The 18799-nt window shown below is 36.8% G+C and overlaps 1 protein-coding gene across 5 annotated transcripts in view; it reads left to right on the forward strand.

Moving 5' to 3' along the window:
* The window catches only part of rapgef2a (Rap guanine nucleotide exchange factor 2a), a 54356-nt gene that overhangs the window by 2130 nt on the left and 33427 nt on the right, over window positions 1-18799 (forward strand). The window lies entirely within an intron of this gene.

Consider the following 18799-nt stretch of genomic DNA (forward strand, 5'->3'; position numbering starts at 1 on the left):
AGAAGTATTGTTTATGGTTAAACGAGTTGTTCACCGTAAAATGGAAATTTCCATGCCATCCCAATTTATGATCTTGTGGGTGTCATAACTAGTTGTCAAAAGTTTTTGTGAAGAGACACAGGAGAACCAATGAGATTTTAAGTTATCATTGTGTGGCCATATTTGAATTTAGCACTCTTATCTGTATGTTTTGATTTCCACTTTGCTGAATAGCTCAAAATCTTAATCTTTTTTCTTCTAACAAACCTATTGTTTTGCTTCAGAAGACGTTTATTAACCCACTGGTGTTATTTGCTTTACTTTCATGGTAGATGTTTTTGCTTCCTGGAGCTTTAACATTTTGGGACCTAAGCTATATATATGGGTAGGTCAGCTAAAGAATGAAAGTCATTTACATCTAGGATGGCTTTAACAATTAAACAATTCTTTTAAAGGAATAGTCTACTCATTTTCAATATTAAAATGTTAGTACCTTAACTAAGAACTGTTGATACATCCCTCTATCATCTGTGTGCGTGCACGTAAGCGCCGGAGCGTGCTGCGACGCTTCGATAGCATTTAGCTTAGCCCCATTCATTCAATGGTACCATTTAGAGATAAAGTTAGAAGTGACCAAACACATCAACGTTTTTCCTATTTAAGACGAGTAGTTATACGAGCAAGTTTGGTGGTACAAAATAAAACGTAGCGCTTTTCTAAGCGGATTTAAAAGAGGAGCTACATTTTATGGCGTAATAGCACTTTTGAGAGTACTTCGACTTGGCGCAGTAACACCCTCCCTCTCCCATTATGAGAGGGAGAAGGGGAGCGGACTTTTCAGGCGAGTCGAAGTACTCCCAAAAGTGCTAATACACCATAAAATATAGTTCCTCTTTTAAATCCGCTTAGAAAAGCGCTACGTTTTATTTTGTACCACCAAACTTGCTTGTATAACTACTCGTCTTAAATAGGAAAAACGTTGATGTGTTTGGTCACTTCTAACTTTATCTCTAAATGGTACCATTGAATGAATGGGGCTAAGCTAAATGCTATCGAAGCGTCGCAGCGTGCTCCAGCGCTTACGTGCACGCACACAGATGATTGAGGGATGTATCAACAATTCTTAGTTAAGGTAATAACATTTTAATATTGAAAATGAGTAGACTATTCCTTTAAGTAATGAAACAAATTCAATACCAAGACAGTTATTATAACAGTTGGGACTAGGGTTGGGAACCGAGAACTGGTTCTTATTCAGAGCGGTTCTGTTTTTTAAAAGGAACCGGAACCGGACGGAATTCTTAAGTTTCGGTTCTAAAAGCGTTTCCGATGCGATTCACGGGCAAAGCGCGTTGAGCGGTCACTTTAAATAGCCATGTCTTACCTCCTGATTATTAATTACATTGTGCCACTGTTTACAAAGAAAACACTCGCACTGCTGAGGTAAGCTTTGTATACTTAGTGTTAAACATGTCCAAAAGTTAAAAGTGTGGATTCTAGGGCTGTTGATGATAAAGTGCGACCCACGGTGCACATAACAAACTATGAGAAATATAAAGTACAGTCTCGAGATGTCTTCAAGTTCGCGTGAATGCAAACGGCCATAAAACTCATGAGTTAGTGCCCTATAAACTGATATCAGTGACCCGCTGGCTTTGGGGCAGAACAATGAGGTAAGATGTTCTCTCTTGGTCAAGGTTGCCAAAAGTATCAATTTGCACTACCAGTACAGCATCAGAACGCGTTTTCAGTGCTGTGCATACATTATTATAATCCCAAAGGTTTCGGGGCTCGAGCTCCTACCGAAATGGTCAAGCACATTATGCTCAATTGCTTCACATTTCGCGTCTAAAACCATGCAGAAAACGTGATCATGCCACTTTCATCCTCATTAAAGCACGTGGACGCTCCAAAGCGTCTGTCGTTGCTAAATAACCTAAGCATTGCTTGACGTTGTGACGAGCAGCCACCTGCGGAAAAGAATTTGCGCATATGAACACGCATGTTTGTTAAAAAAATCGTATCTGATCCTCGTTTCCATTTTTATATTTTAAAATATATGTGTGCATTAAATATAAGCCTATATGCATCAATGCACGCATGCACATACAAAAATTATTACTTGTACAGCAGCCTTTGCAGGATAGCCTATATGACATAACACTTGCTTCAGCATTTATAAATCTCAAATCATATGTTTGAGAACTACTCTTAACATGTCAACTTCACCAGGTAGGATCTTACGAGGACTACTTTAACAGGAATCAATGATGAAAATATGAATTTCCTTTACATTTAAAATATTTTGACGTGATTAATAAACACAAATGTAAGTGTTGTGCATAATTTTTTTATTATATGGAACTGAAATCGGAACCGGATCTGGAAAATTTCTTACGATACCCAACCCTAGTTGGGACTGTCTGTCTCTGTTATAAGTGCTTTGTAAATCACTTAAGATAAACATGTCCGCTCAATGTCAAATCAGTAAAATGGGTCTACTGGCCAGTGGACTTCTAGGCAGTTGTAAATGTGAGACCTTGCGATTAACAGATTAAACTTTTCAAGGAGCAGGCTCTGTTAGTGCACATTACATATAGCCTACACAATGCAGATTTGATCAGTCAGTAATACTTTGCATGCAGTTCAGTTAGTTGGCATTGTATTTTCATAAAGATTATTGTCAGTACCCTCAGTCTATTAGAACTGCTAATAAGCATTAGTGAGTGGTAGATTTGGCAAATTAGACCACTGTTGGATAATCTGCTGAATTTCATTTGAATTGTTTGGTCTAAATGATTACAAAGAGCAAGTGGTTTAAATTAGTATTCATTTGTTTTCCATATTCTTGTTTTGTTGTTGAAGTAGGAATGGACATGAGCCATACCAATGGATTTTTTTACATTTTTGAATGGTAATTTTTGTCTAGTTTTCTATTTTAGATTGCTTTCACAATTTTCAGTCTTTATATAAAAGTTATATTTGCCTACAGTCTCACATCACAATCAAAAGTGCTGACAGCTCTCCGAGTCTAACCTTAATGTCAGAGGCTTTGGTTATAACTGAAGCTAGGGTGCAGTTTAATGTATTGCAGTCTTGCATGGTTTCAGTTATGCAAAAATACGTTCACACTTGGTCTCATGTTTTTTCTGTCTTCCTGCACTCTTTCAGTCTCACACACTCGCTTTTATATTCACACACACATAAAGCTGGTAGCTGCCCACAATAGGAGTGGAAAGCCACATTGAACCATATGTTTGTGTCTATGCACAACAATCTCATGACTGTGGTGCCTGCATGAGGAAGTGTTGGTGCACTATTTTGCGGCATATGCGCTGCGACTAATTTAGCAGCCGTTTAAATGAAATTTTTTTTAACCGACTAGTCGACTAGATAAAATGCCCCGAAGACAGTCCTATTTGTGTGTTTATAAATAGGATTCATTCATTTATTAATAAACTGCCATCCATCCCATAATTATTGCTTAAATGAACGTTTTCCAAATTGAAAATCAAGAAAATGCATGTGAGATCCAAGCAATTTTTTCCCGCTTAGATACACTTTTTAAAATAATTGATTGTATATTTAATATTTCACTTTACATGTTTTTAATCATAATTAAAATGACAGTAAATTGAACAATAGAATATTTGTATTTGTTTGGGTAGTCGACTAGGGTTTTAGGTGTCCACTAGTAGAAACTGTACCTGTTGGCAACCAGTTGTCGTTGTTGCCAGGCTAGTAGTTTTAATATGACTTCAGTGTTACATAAACCTCATTCACACAGCACTTTGGTCCAAGAAATACCTGTAAAATGTCCATACAAGCTTCTGTGTGAACGCAAACACGTCCCGTAAATGTACTGGAATCGCTCCCGGAATGAGGACCCAGTAACATTGACATAAGATGCCCAGAAAGCCCTCAGTGTAAACAAGTGTCATGGCGACATAAAGTTATGGTTCAGCTCTTTAAAATGAGGGGTTTACATGCAGATTAACAATCACGATGAGAAATGTCTGCAAACTGGACTGAAGGGAGCTTGTTAAATATCCATTTGTCACCAGCGTACTAGAACGGCACGTCACATGCTCCTTTATAGTCTTATCATAAACAAAAATGCATGCGAGTGGTTTCCGGAGAGTGAAATAATAGATAATAAGCAAACTTCAGACACTGCTGAGACAAAAACTACCAAGAACAGGACTTTAAATACGTCACGTGTCTTTCCGGGATATTTATGGTATCTGTGTGAACACACACACAGATTCCGGCAATTCATTGGCAGTTTGAATGAACCAAAAATCAAATGATCCCAGACAAATCCAGTATGCATTTCCTGTGCATTTTCCGTACTGTCTGTGTAAAAAGGGCTATACTGAAAGAAGAGTGTGTCCACCACAGGCTTTAGAGGTGTGTGGTGATAATTCGCACGTAATGACCCTTGCCAACTTGTGGCTGAGAGCAACAGGAAAGGGAGAGGAATGAGATGTACTTAGATAGGAGAGAAGAAAAAGAACGAAAGGGAAAACAAAACAGAAATGACCAACAGGAAAAAGGAAAATTGACGGGGGTTAAAAGTCTTGATGCTGAATAAACTTCATGGGCTATTTATACCTGGTATGAAGATGCGTTTTGGTCGATCGGATGGCAAGTGGATAAAAAAAGACACATTAACGTTTACACCTTGTATTGTAATTAGTCTCTTTTGTCCAATTTCGACCTCTTCTGTCCTGATTACTGAGGGGCTGGTCTGTGGGCGAGTCGTTAAAACGTTAAATTGATGCAAACTAATATTAGGTCATAGTCCGCTGATGTGTTTATAAGTAAACATGCTGCACATAGTTTTGTACGTGTATATGTAAGTGAGCAGTTGATGAAATAAGCTTGCACAACTTTCAGAATCTCGCAAAATGAAAAGAATAAAAGAGGCGCAAAGGCTTCAGTTTTATCAATGAAAGCCTGAAGATAGCGCTGGTCACTGTGTGTTCATGTTAGAAGTCATTTCCAATATGAAAACATTGTGCTCTACACCACAAAAGCAATGCTGTCGAATGCGTTTTCAGTAACCTCTGAATGTGGTCGAAAGTGGATGAACTCAAAACGTTTTAGACCCCATTTACACCTTTATTTATCGTCATCCACTTGTGATCCGTTTTAGGGTCACGTTTTTCGGTTCTGTACGGTTCTTGTTGTTGCTTTTTTTCTTTTAATTGTTAACACTTCAGAAATTTACTTCAGCATATGATATATAACTTAATTACCCACAATTTAGGATTCAGTATTAACAAAATTGTTATATCGTGTAATCATGCACAAACTGAATTTGACTTGACACTAAGCACATTATTGGGACCATCTCTGAGGAAAGCTAGGTGAGAATTTGATACAGCAAGAGAGAAAACATTGATGACATGCTTTTCATTTATTTGGCAAAAAACGGAGAATGTGTATTGCTATCTCTACAGGAATGTATGTGCCTTTTTAACACACAAAGATTTAAATTGAAGCACACAAAGATTAAACTGAAGAATTAACTTGCATTTATCAAACTGCCAACTTCAGTGTAGTTTTAAGACTTGATCATCGATGTCCACATGAGCGCGAGGGTGCACGTGGCAAAAATTACGTCAATGGTATTGAGCGTTGAGTTCGTTTGGCGGTAAACACCTCCCCAAACGGACCAGGTGCGCGCGCAGTCAGTGGATGCTCGCGCTGTGGAGCCAGACAAAAGTATAAGGCTTCAGTTAACATACAGTCACGACGCTACATTGCGTATGCGTCGAACCGTGCAACACACACATGCTCCGAACTGAGACAAGCAAACCAAACGTTTTGGATGTTTTTCCATGTACCGTGTCACCCCTAAAACAGGTATTGTATGAAATGAAAATGAAAAACCATGTTTTCTTTAAAGTAGATTCACCTGTCTTGCATGGAATGAAAACAGCATACAGCTTTGGAACAATGTGTATGCAAGTAGTCAAATTTTTGGGGTAAGTTAGCTTTTCCATTGCATGGAAGGTTACCCACAATTGTACTTGATTGTGATCTTTCTTTCATTTACCAAAAATTGTGCTATGCACACAAATGTGACATTATACTGGCCACACAGGTCTTATCATTTTTTCATCTGTTAGCCATAAAAGTGCCATGTTTTATCTAAATGATGACTTGATGTGGGACATCTGTTCAGTCAGGGTTTGCTAAACCTTTTGAGCAAGCTGATGTGTGGAAAGATGCATCAGATCTCATAAAGAACCATCTGCTTGAACCATTTTTGGTTCATCATGAGTGTTTAACCTCTGTATATAAGGCAATGCAAGTTTTGATCATTAATTTAAACTTTCTTGAGTAGTGATGAGTTGTCAATTTTATTTTTTAACTTTGACTTGTAAATTCAAGTTGATTAAACTTACAAACTTAAATGCAACATATTATTTTTTATAAATAACAGCAATATTGTGTAATTTATATTAAATTTATATGAATTAAAGCATTTCTGTAATGATGTTCCTCATATTTTTGTCTAACTTTGCTAAAACAAGTTTCACTTTTAGCTTCACAGAGATCTGAAAAACTTTGCCACGTCAAAGGCTCTTTGTAATGTAAAAGTCTAAACAAAGTTTGGTTAAAAAGCTGTAAAGTTCTATCCAAAAGTAAATAAAACATTGTTTATAGTGTGTATTCCTTGGGCATTGTGGGAGGAAAGAGTCATTTTTTAACACTTCAGTCCATTGGTTTCATAACAATGGTTTAGTTTCCTCCCTCCGGCTGTTTCCAAATAGAAAGTCATTAGTGACTGGGACCCCCTGAAATGCCTTAAGATTTTTATCTCATAACTCACACTTCCTCCTTTAGAATAATGTGGTGCGTGTATGAGTTGTAAACAGAGCTTAAAACACCACAAAATATTTTCTTTTACAGAATACCACAAAGCAAAATAAAACATTGTCTCTAAACACATCTTGAATAAGGTTACAGCTGCAAGCCATACTTTTTTTTTTTTTTTTTAAATAAACTTAAATCGATAATTAAGCAGGTGCATAAAAACAATCTCCCTCACCCCGATTTGCACCAGTAGCTTATTTTTTATTTTATTTGAGCTGTCAAGTACAATTTGTCAAATAATGTCAGATTTTTGACTTACGCTGCGTCCGAAAACTTAAGGCAGTGACTCGTTGCCTCGCTGCCTCATGAGGAAATGACTTCGGAGGCATGAAGGCAGCTCAGAGAAAGACTTTCGGACACATTTCAAAGGCAGCGTGTTTGAAATATAAACAGAGAGCGCCTTTGTGATAACTAATCACATATTTGAAAACTACAATACTAATTTCTGGCTAGAAATGCAATTAAAAGGTGTAAAAAGTGAAAATCTACCTTTATTTACACTAAATTGGTGGTCCATTTTATTTTTTCGAACTCGACCAGGCTCGACCAATCACATTCTTATTGTACGCCCACGCATGGGTATCTCAGGAGACAGGAAGTAAACCAAACATTGAATTCGGACATGCCTTGATGCCTTCCTGCCTTGGAAAGCTGCCTCAGAAGGCAGCAATTTTGAGTTTTCGGACGCAGCCTTAGACTCACTTAACATCTCTGCTAATTACTTATTGCTAACTTGTATTTTATGATTTAAACAAAAAATGGCACTAGGAATGCAAAAGTTAAGGATTGCAACTTTAAAACATTTAAACGGAAATACTTGTTCTTGATGTTGCATGTAACACCAGTTTAGTGTTGTCTAAAGGCATCTAATTATTTTTGGTAGAGTATTTTTACAGTACACGGAGCAAAATATTGTGATGTTTTTGGCTCAGCTCTGTTTGAATCTGTTAATGTAGGTAGTGCTGGGCGATAATTCGATAACGATAATTTTACCGATATAAACTTTTTCGATAAAACGATAAGGACAGTTCGATAAGTGATCGATAATGTTTACGCACTGTGAGTAATGTTGCGCAAGCACTTCCGGATGCGGCACGCGCTCTTTGTTTACCATAGGGTTTACAATCAGAGTGTCAGTTAGACTTGAATGAGTGGAAGATGAGGAAAGTTATTCATTTATTAGAGAGAGCCCTATGATTTTCGCGATGCAGATAACGCGGACGGAATCGCGGAATCCAAATGCGCGGAAACATTTTCGTGTGTGTAATGTTGGACGCGCAAACAGGGTTCGTCAAACACAGCAGACACAATAGGTGCAGTATACTGTACTTTCTTTCAGCGTCGGCCTTGCGCGCGGACACATCCGCACAGCTTTAAAAGTATATTTACAGGACATTCACTAATTCAGGAAACTGAGGAAAAACAGCAGATCCACCACTGCAGTGAATATATTGTATGCGTATGCGCTCCCACAGCAACGTGACGCTCTTGACATCCATTTATCAGCGTGTATAGCTCGTATATGTATAACACACGCGTGATCACTGAACGAAGTTTTCTTTTTTGTTTAAGTGAACATAAACAGCTGGATGTTACCTCAGTATATTAAAACTTAAAGTAGACTGTCTTGGATCTTAAAGTGACAGTAGCCTGCTGCTTTCTGTGTCAGAAATGTGTTGATTTCATAACAAATATAGGCTATTTACATTTAATACAGATGCCTGAACATTAAAACAAGATTTTCGTATTTGAATTTGTTATGTTCTGAATAGGCTTGCCGCGATAGTCGGTGAAACGGTGATAACCGGTGCTTCAGCCTCTCACCGGTTAGATCACTTGCCCACCGAGACACCGTCTTTCACCGTCGCTTTGATATTTTCGTGTAATTTAATCATTTAGTTTCGTTAGAGAGAGCAAACTGAATGTGTCTGGTGCCTGAATTCAGCGAAGCTGAACGCACGTCACGTCGCAGAGCAGCAGGTGTCAGATTTCATTTATTCCTGTCAGAGTTTGCGAGGCGAGCTGACTGACCAGACGAAGGCAGAAGCCGCGTGCTTACTCGTTTTTGTTATAATATACATATATGATGTTTAATATAAACGAGATCGTTTTGTTGTTGTGTTTATCATCAAGAAAAATAATAAACCCATCATTCAAGCAGCGCTTTATGGAGAAGTAGCCGGTTGCTCTGCTTGGGACTGGCTGGTTCTTTGAGAATTACCTGCGCACATTGACTCAAGCACTTCATTAAACCAGCTGTTGCACTTGCATTGCATGCAAATTCATACGCAATTTAACGGAGCGTACGCAAGCACTGCATTTAAACAGTTGCGTAATTCAAAAGTGAAAGTAAAATGTGCACGTCTGCATGCGCATTTATAAGCCCCTCCCACACGGTGACACCGGTTTCACCGGGTTTGTGACGCGCTGATTAACCGGTGGGAAAATTACGTCACCGCGGCAACCCTAGTTCTGAATAAAAAGTAGTTTAAAACCATTATTAACTGTCTGGTTTTTAAAATTTTCATTCAGGAGCAAAAATCTGTCTTTAAATTTGACAGGAATAAAGATTTGTTATTTATCATGATAATTATCGATATCGACTGATATGGAAAACATTTTCTCGATATTTTTTTGGGTCATATCGCCCAGCCCTAAATGTAAGTTAAGGTTTCTTTGTTCCTGGGCCTAAACTTTCCCAGCTGTGATTCATTTAACCTTTTCCCAGAAAGTGAGAGTGTGTATTTTTGGAAAGAATGTTTCCATTTTTACCCCATTGAGGCCCACTGATTACATGTAGGGGAGTGGAGGTCATTTAGCTGATCTTGACGTTTGTGTTTTCAGTTCCTTTTTACTTCTAATGGAATGATATGTCAGTGCTCAATAAGCGCATTAGCACACACTCTTATATTATTAATAATGTCTTATCAGCTTTTTCTTTCCTCCCTGCAAGTTCTCCTAAGCCTTTGCATTAATCACAGCTGATAAATGAATTCTGCATTTGTCAGAATAGATTCACGCACAGTTATTTTTAGCAGAACCATCCCCACATCATTTACCGTAGCCCTTTTTTCACATGCATTTCAGGTGAATGGTGTGGTTAATAGCAGAAATGTGAAGGTGGTTGTTTTCATTTCCTCAGTTGTGTTATGTAAGGTACTAATCATTTCGGTTTGAGTTTTTTTTAGACTTTCCAATAAATGGTTGTTCAAAACTTTACTTTCTTTACAAATGTCATTCTGGTAGGAAAGTTAGAAAACCGGCAAGCATTGTGCTATTACTACCGTGCATTGCTTTTGCATTCTCTCTTTTTCTTTATAGAGATGGGATTGTTTTTGTGGCTATGTGGGTGTGAGCATTTACTTTGGAAAAATTCTTCTCTGGTAGCAGCTAAGGAGTTGCCTCTTAATGGATTGTTTGTATGGAATCAAAAGTCATTCCGAGGTTTTTAAATGCTTGGTGCATAACATATGTGAAAATGTTAACATATTTTCAAACAGAGCTGCACAATATAGCCTTTCATAGACAACGCAATGCATGCATCTGCAATAGTCTCATCGCAGAATACAGATAATTTGTACAAAAGAAACTGTGTTTTCGACTCTTTTGCCAGTGGTACACTTAGGGCTGGGCGGTATGATCAAAAATTAATATCCCCGTAATTTTTTCCAAGTAAAGGATAAAAATACTTCTTGAAAGTCAAAGCCTTTATTTAACCTTAATTTAAACAGTTTGCATAATCTTTGTGGCTTATAAAAGTTGTACCATAAAGTTGTAAACACTCCCTAATAAACTATATATTCCACTTCAAATCAAAACAAAAATTAATGCTATACCATGCAGTAGGGCTGTCACTTTTCGTTCGAAAATCGATTGCACAATCGATCGGACCAACCAAAAAACGTTTCGAAAACGAAAATAGGCAATCGATTTTAACCAAATATGTACACTATTAATTTTAGAAGAATTAAACAGTTAAAAATATAGATGTAACAAAACTCACAAACAAGCAGAAAAAGAAAATAAAGAATTTCGAAAGTGCAGTAGGTGTGCGAAAGCTAGACAGAAAATACCCAGCAATTTTACGCACCTATAGTTTCACGCTTTCAATCGCTGCATCTAGTGTTTTGCAAAGAAAATGGAGGACAACGTCAATAAACCTGTGCAACACGAGACAACGTCGAAATTGTGACCTTACAGGAGATGATGAGTTATGACAAGGAGCCACCCTTGCGAGCTGACAGCGACCCGCTTTTGAGATGGAAGATTGGCAGTACGAAATACGCAGCTGGCAACGAAGTACCCGAGTTTCCCTGGGACATCAGAGCGGTCGGAGTGCGTCTTCTCAACAGATGGACATATAGTAAATGAAAAGCGCTCTGCTCTTGACCCCTAAAATGTTGATCGACTTGTTTTCCTGACCAATAATTTGTAATGGCCCTAGTCTTTTTGCGCATTTCATTATGCCTGCCTAGTGCCGTCTAAGTGTCGGTTACGTTTAATAAAAAAAATACACAGCATGTTCTCAACTTCAAGTAAGTCTATTTAAAGTTTCATTTTTGAACAGTTGTTTGAAATGGATCGAATCATTATTTAAAATAATTTTTGAATTGCCTAAATCATAAACGCAGCCGGTTGAACCTGCAGTAATATTTTTCATTTATGGCAGCAGTCCACTCTGCATATTTTTTTAGAGAATGTTGCACTACTGTTGCTGTTTTTTATTCTGCACGAAACTTAATGACAATGAATAAGAAATATTGCTGACTTGTGCGTTTCAGGCGCTCTCTTTACATTTGTCTGTTATTTGGCGTTAAATAGAAATGTCTTTTTTAGACATGGAAAATCGATATATTAAAAATCGAAAATGATTTTTTCACAAAAGTGACAGCCCTACCATGCAGTACCATATAAAAAATGTTCATTTTTATTAGAGCCTTTATCTTATCCGGAATGTATGCTTAAATCCTTGATGGTTTCGGTTGGTGAATGTTTGTCATACCAATGTTGTTTAGCTGGGTTTAGTATGCAAACCAGTGAAGTTCTTAATAATTTCTTGTGCACATGGGCATTATCATGTTGGAATAGAAAGTGTTCTTCCCATACTAAGATTATTAAATCCATAAAATCAGTAACACACAATTCTCATTAATATAGCCTATTTGTGTACACAGAAATGACTAAAGTAGTCAACCTCTTCATTAGACAGTCCTTTTGTCCTTACAGTGTATTCTAGTTACAAAAATGGACAAAACTTAAACACATGATCCAAAATAATAAAGTTTATACAACAGTTGTGGTTCTCGAGTCTTATTGGCTGAGTGCTACGTGGAAACTGAAACTATAACGCACACACATTTAGCACGTTTAACCTGTCTCTGTTTCAATTAACCACATTATTACATAATATTATTTCTCACTAATTATCTCATAATTGATTCACACTAATAGCTTCACTGAAGCAGCACAGTCATTCGTTACTAATTCTAAAGTGACGTTTTAAAATTAAATAACGTAGACTTGTTTGTGACTGGTATACTGGGTTTTGAATCTGAGGGAAAAGTTCCCACAAAAGAGAATTTTAAGTTGGATTGTTCAGTTTCGTGCGGGAAACCACATCGATATGAACGGTATTGGCTAATTCCGCATTGCGTCGGAAAACCATATTAGTATATACCCCAAACCCGACCGCCCAGCCCTAGGTACAATGTTTTGGACAGCAAAAGGAAATCAAACGTCTCTGTGACAAATTGGTGAGCTATACAAAAAAATGCACAGCAGAAGTTAATTACTCTTAAACAGAGCTTTTATCTTATGATCTTGTGAAGTCATTCAGTATTTCTCACATTGGAATATACCGATTATATCTGCCATTGGATGATCAAACAGATAGTTTCGCTAATGGTTGAATCAGTGTTTGGCCTGCTCCTAGATGTTTATACACAGTGCACAGTAATTTTTTGGATTGTTGCGCCTAGATGTGTTTATGCCAAAAGTCAGAAAACGATTGGTTACTGATAACATTTCACGATTGCTCCTTTCATTGTCATACATGATTTTTTATTCCATTGGCAAAAATGGCATGGCAGTCGTAAACTTACTAAAATTAAGATTTTTAGGTCATGTGATGACAACATGACAGCCCCCATAGCCAGCATAGCTTCATGCAGAATTATATTACTGATAAAAAGATAATGATTTGATTTTCTCACAGAAGTGTGGATTCTTCACCAATGCTTTTTTAAAGCTATTTTTATTTCTAAGGTTACCACATTTTAATAATGGAATAGAAGAACATTAGCCTGACGTTGCCATACTCAATTCTAGTCAGAATTTGAGTCTGATACCGCTCCATTGAGCTATAATTATGAGGCGTGTCTCAACCGAAAAATGCCTTTGCACTCAATTGGATAGACCTACGACCAATCAGAGCAACGGAGTGTGTGACGTATGATGAAATTACGTCTTTGCAGCCTGACTGAACTGCTAGTTATTTCGCTACAATGACACTAACATTGTGAATATACTGAGTTAGCGAATGTACATCAACACCTATTATGTTTACAACATTTCGTTTATCTCACAACATGAATTATTTACTAAGTCATAGAGTAAGACTATCTCTTACCATTTGTACGTTAGGTGAACTTCATCCACGACGATACCCATTACGTTTGCTTGAAAATATTGGAGCCTAGCATGTCCCTCCACTTATTCAGCAACCACGATTCCGGGCTTCCGAAAAGAAGCTGGCAACGACCGCTAATTATATCCATCTCGTCGTGCACGCTGAGTTGCATCGCCGTGATAACGTTAGCCATTTCAGTTGCGACCAACTTTTGCCGAATAGGAAGGACGGCAAAAACATCAACAAATGCCCTGCTCGCGTTTCTCTGTTCCTCTTTTAAAATCAATGCTCTGTCGATATCTTTTAGAACAGACTCAATGTCAGAATCCACACATCTGAACTCTACAGCGGCAGCCATTCAACACACGCGCTCTTTGGTGACGTGGTTCATTACGTTACTGTTGATTATCTGTCCATCATCGTATAAAGCCCGCCCTGACAATTTGATTGGTTCGACCAGCATTTGTCCTAGTATAGTAGCTCCTCAACGCAGAAACCCCAGACCGATCTTCCCGTTTACAAAATCTTGTGGGCGGGGCTAAGATCGGCTGGCACCCAGGCTAGAAGAACATATTTTAACATCAAAATGTTTACAAACCTTAAATTTAGGTTACAATTACACGACAACGATTGTACTAAAAATGGACATTTTTTCTGTTTTTTTTTTTATTTCCCATGTACACCACAAAGTTGTCCAAATGATTCTTCTTTACACCGATCATTGAAAACAACTTAAGACGCTGTATTATTTGTGCCAGGTCAGTAGTTTTCGATGTTCACATACAAATTTATTTATAGAGTGATAAATACAAACAGACTAATGGGTTTTTTATATAAAATTATAACAAACAAAACACCTTTTTCCGTACAAAATTATCCTGTAGTACTGGACTGGTACACATCGTTATGCAACACGGCATGCAAAAGAAGGTACTTTTATTTTGCCTATAGTGAAGACCAAATCAATTAAACGTTCAGTCAGGTATAGAACTATGTGTGACTGGAATTCTCTTCCAAATATTATCAAACAACAAAATACTTATTATGGTTTTAAAATTTCACTTAAACATTTCAATATTTAATATTAACTTAAATAGATTCTGTTATCTTATTTTTGATCTACTTGGAGAGTTTTTTTTATATTTATTTTAAATATTGTGTAATGTGAAGTAATGTGTAGATGTGAATAATGTGATGTGGAAAAGTAATGTCACATGAAAGATTATAGGACCCCCAGGAAGAATAGCTTTTAGCTCATGCTGAAGCTAATGGGGATCCAAACAAACAAACAAATCCATGAGTAATTTTGTTTAAACCGATATTTTGTTTCATTTTATTGGAAACCTGTTTTCAAAATATTTTGGTTTTTTATGACTTTAAAATGCTGTTGTTTTGTAAACCCAAAATGCATAAAAAGTTCCCCATGCTTTTTTGTTGTTGTTGAAATTGTTGTTGTGTAAATGTCCTCTTAAAGATGGCTGGTTTAAAAAAAAAATTGTCTATGTATTGCATTTCGATCTCTGTAACACAGATTCACACTAGGAGTGTAAGTGCTTTTCATAAGCTAACTGGAATGCGAGTTATTTAGGGTCAAAGTTCAGAATCTGAATTTATGTAGCCCTCTTAGACAGCTGCTGGTCTTATTCAGCATGTTCAGTATGCATATGAATTGTTTTTATAATACAATGCTTACTGGCCATCTGAACTAGCTCAGTTGACAATGTTTTACTAGACTTTTGCTCCTCTGACTTCTGAGTTTGTTGCATTTATCCCTTGTTCACCCAGCTGGCTCTAATGGTTTTTCCCACCTGCTAACCCTGACACTGAGACACCAGGTGGGGGAAATTCTGCGTTAGCACAGAATGCGTTGTGAAACTTAGAAACCACAGAAACAGATGCTGGGCAACCGTTAGCCTCCTTTTTTTTCAAGTTGCATAACATTGCATTTAATGTATAATGTGCAATGTTATGTCTAGATATTTAAAACCATAAATTTAATAATCTACTAGTTGATGGGTAGTTTGAATGACTGGTCAGTGTAAAGGAAGACTTATGTACAGAGTATACTCTAAAAATGTATACTTTGTAACTGCAACTCGCTTTAGATCAAAGCATTTATCAAATGCATATTGTAATTTGACCTGGATCTCATGGCCTTTTTGATGACGTTTGATCTTACCGTGATGGTAGTGATGTTAGTGTAATTTACACACATTGAGTGATAATCTTTGTAGTTAATGACTCATTATTACTTATTCTGTAATTGTTCCAAACGCAAGGCTTTACTCCTATACACCTGCGAACAAAATCATGACAGATCGGAGAGATATGTGGGTGTAAAGTATCTCTTTTTCTGCAGTGCATGTGGGTTTGTTTGATTTCAAGGCGGCTTTTTCTCATACAGGAAAGAGGTTAAGGAGAAACTTTGAACGCTGATTCACGTTGAGGAACATGATGGCATTTTTAAACACCTGATACCAAAAGCTTCATTACAGGTATCAGATGTAACACTAGCCGATACCGTTTTCACTGACAGCACAAAAAGACCTAAAAACAAGTTTTCATTTCTGGAAATGTACAAAACCGTATCTACCTTTCGAACGCGGATGTAAGTGATGTGACGCATTTCTCTTTTTTTATGTGCAACTTCCATTTCAATAGCCTGCCGGTGTCGTGGGAGCATGAACGCAACATGATTGAAACCGTTATGGTAAAAATTTACTACACCTGCCCTGTATAACCCAGAGGGAGGATGAAATGAAGAAGTGGCCTGATATGAAGATATATTCAATAATTTAGCCTATATGTTCAATAATTTTAGACAAGCCTTTTATTGTGGCCACCTGTGCAATAATCATGCTGTCTAATCAGCATATTGATATGTCACACATGGGAGGTGGATGGATTATCTCAGCAAAGGAGAAGTGCTCACTAACACAGTGAGTTCAGCTTATGACAAATAGAGGCAAAAACAAAAGTGTTGCATTTATAATTTTGGTCAGTATATATTAATTTACAACAAGATATTTCATTTTTTGTCAGTGGTTCCTACTGTGTGTGTATGTGGAAACCCTGGAAAAATGTACTTTAAAAAAAGTCTTTAATAGCCATGACTTCAATTACTTAATGAGAGTAGTTTGCTTTAACCCTGAAAAAGTCATGGAAATTTCATTGGTTATTAATAACCTCTGCTCTTTTGTAAGCTTGATGTTGCTTCTGTTTGGAGTTAACTTGTCGGTAAACCATAGCAGTGATCACACATTAGTCCGAATTGGTCTTATTTAATGGTCTTATTTGACTGGTTTTACCTTATCTTGTATATCTATAGATACCTATATTTTTATATTGCCTTTTCTAGTAAGTCTCCGTTATATGTATCACTGTTGTTTCCTGAATTAACTATATTTTGTTTTAACCATGACCAGGTAATGTGTTAACTCTTTCACCGCCAGCGTTTTTTAAAAAAGTTGCCAGCCAGCGCCAGTGTTTTTCATGATTTTCACAAAAGTTTAATGCCTTCCAGATGTTCTTCTTCAAATATATAAACATGCAATATACCAAATGAAACAACAGACCCTCTGCTTTCAAACAAAAAAAACGTTTCATCCTACCTTGAGTAGTTATTTTGTAATCAGCTTTTGAATATGGGTAGGTTTCTGCAAAAACACCACATTTTGAGCAAAAAGCAGAGATAATTCCATTTTTGTGACGGACTTTTCATAGACATCCCATTCAGAGCGATCTTTAAAACAGACACGGACATGCAGCAGCTTGCCATAGGGCAATACTTCCGGTTTTAAAAAGTTGCGGAAGGATAATAGCGGTATTGCGGAAAGACGGAAATACTCTTCATTGGCGGGGAAGCGTTTTCTCTTGATTGACGAGATATCTCGTCAATGGCGGGGAAAGAGTTAATAATGACAATAGTTGACTTGGACTTTGAATGATTCATTTGTGAATCTGTCTGAATTTTAATGTTTTTATCCTCATCCACTTATTACAAACAACTAAAAATTAGGAAAAAATCCTAGAAATTAACTGGTGACAAATTTGGTTGATTTAATGGCTGATGCGAGACTCCGTAAATCTGTTTTATTTTTTCCAAATTCCGTTTTATAATTCTCAAATTCTGTCTTTTCCCTTTTAATTTTTCTAGATTCTGCTTTTAATGGTTTAATTTAACAAAAAGCATATCTTATCAACTGAAAACATTAAAAGAATGCAATTTAACAGCAATTAATTGAAAGTTTTATTTAAAATTACATATAGGCCGATGTATTTTGGCTGTCACTGTAACCACTGCAACCATGTACTACAACCATGCTGCTGAAAGCAACTACTAGGGCTGTCACTTTTGAGAAAAATCTAATTCGAACGGATATCAAATATCATGCAATGTATTCCCTGCACGTATTTAAAAAAAACGTAATGGAGATTCAATCACAAATTTATTAACAGTGGCAGCCATAAACAGGACTTTCTGGATTTTTTTTTTTACTTAATGTTTGAAACAGCAGGTTATCAACTTGTATGATTAACAACTTGTATGAAGTGCCTCTATGTTGCCACAATTAGGTTACAAGAAAAAAAAAACTATTCAGAACAGGCACAAACAATAACTTGACAACTTAAACAGCAGCAGGAGTAAGGCATATAGCCAGGCCCAAACGGTATATATGTAAGTTTATATACAAACTATAATAAACTATCTTGACATTCACATCTGGTTTATGTTGGTCCAATTTAATTCAGAGGAGTCATTGGTTTGGTGTATTCATTTTCATTGTAAGCCTTTAAAAAGTAATTATTTTAGATGCAATTTTGTAATATTTACAGCTCAAATTCTCTAATTTTTTTTTTTAACATTTAAAATCATTCCACAGAATTTTCCACAAAAAAGCAAAAAAAGTCTGCAGAAGCCAGAGCCACGTCTTTCCTCTCTTGCGCACAGTTGCCGTCGGTCTCACTCTCAGCTTCCTTCCTATTACGAGGTGTTAGACTTTAAAAAAATGGGCTACTCGTAGCATTTTAAAAACAAGATGGTTTATTTATAGTTTGGTTACAGATGTTCGAATGTATATTAGAATATCGAATAAAAAGTGACAGCCCTAGAAACTACCTTTCTTTACATGCAACATTACATAAAAGAAAATGTTTCCGCACATTTATGAGATTTTATTTGCACACTAATTAAACCACGTCAAAAACTAGCATTTGAAAATGAGTTATAGTGTGATTTAAAAATGACTGAATCCTAAATTAGCAGAATTCCGTGACATTCTGCATTGTACAGTAAATTCCACT

Source organism: Misgurnus anguillicaudatus, chromosome 3 (assembly GCF_027580225.2).
Source record: "Misgurnus anguillicaudatus chromosome 3, ASM2758022v2, whole genome shotgun sequence".
Taxonomy (NCBI): domain Eukaryota; kingdom Metazoa; phylum Chordata; class Actinopteri; order Cypriniformes; family Cobitidae; genus Misgurnus; species Misgurnus anguillicaudatus.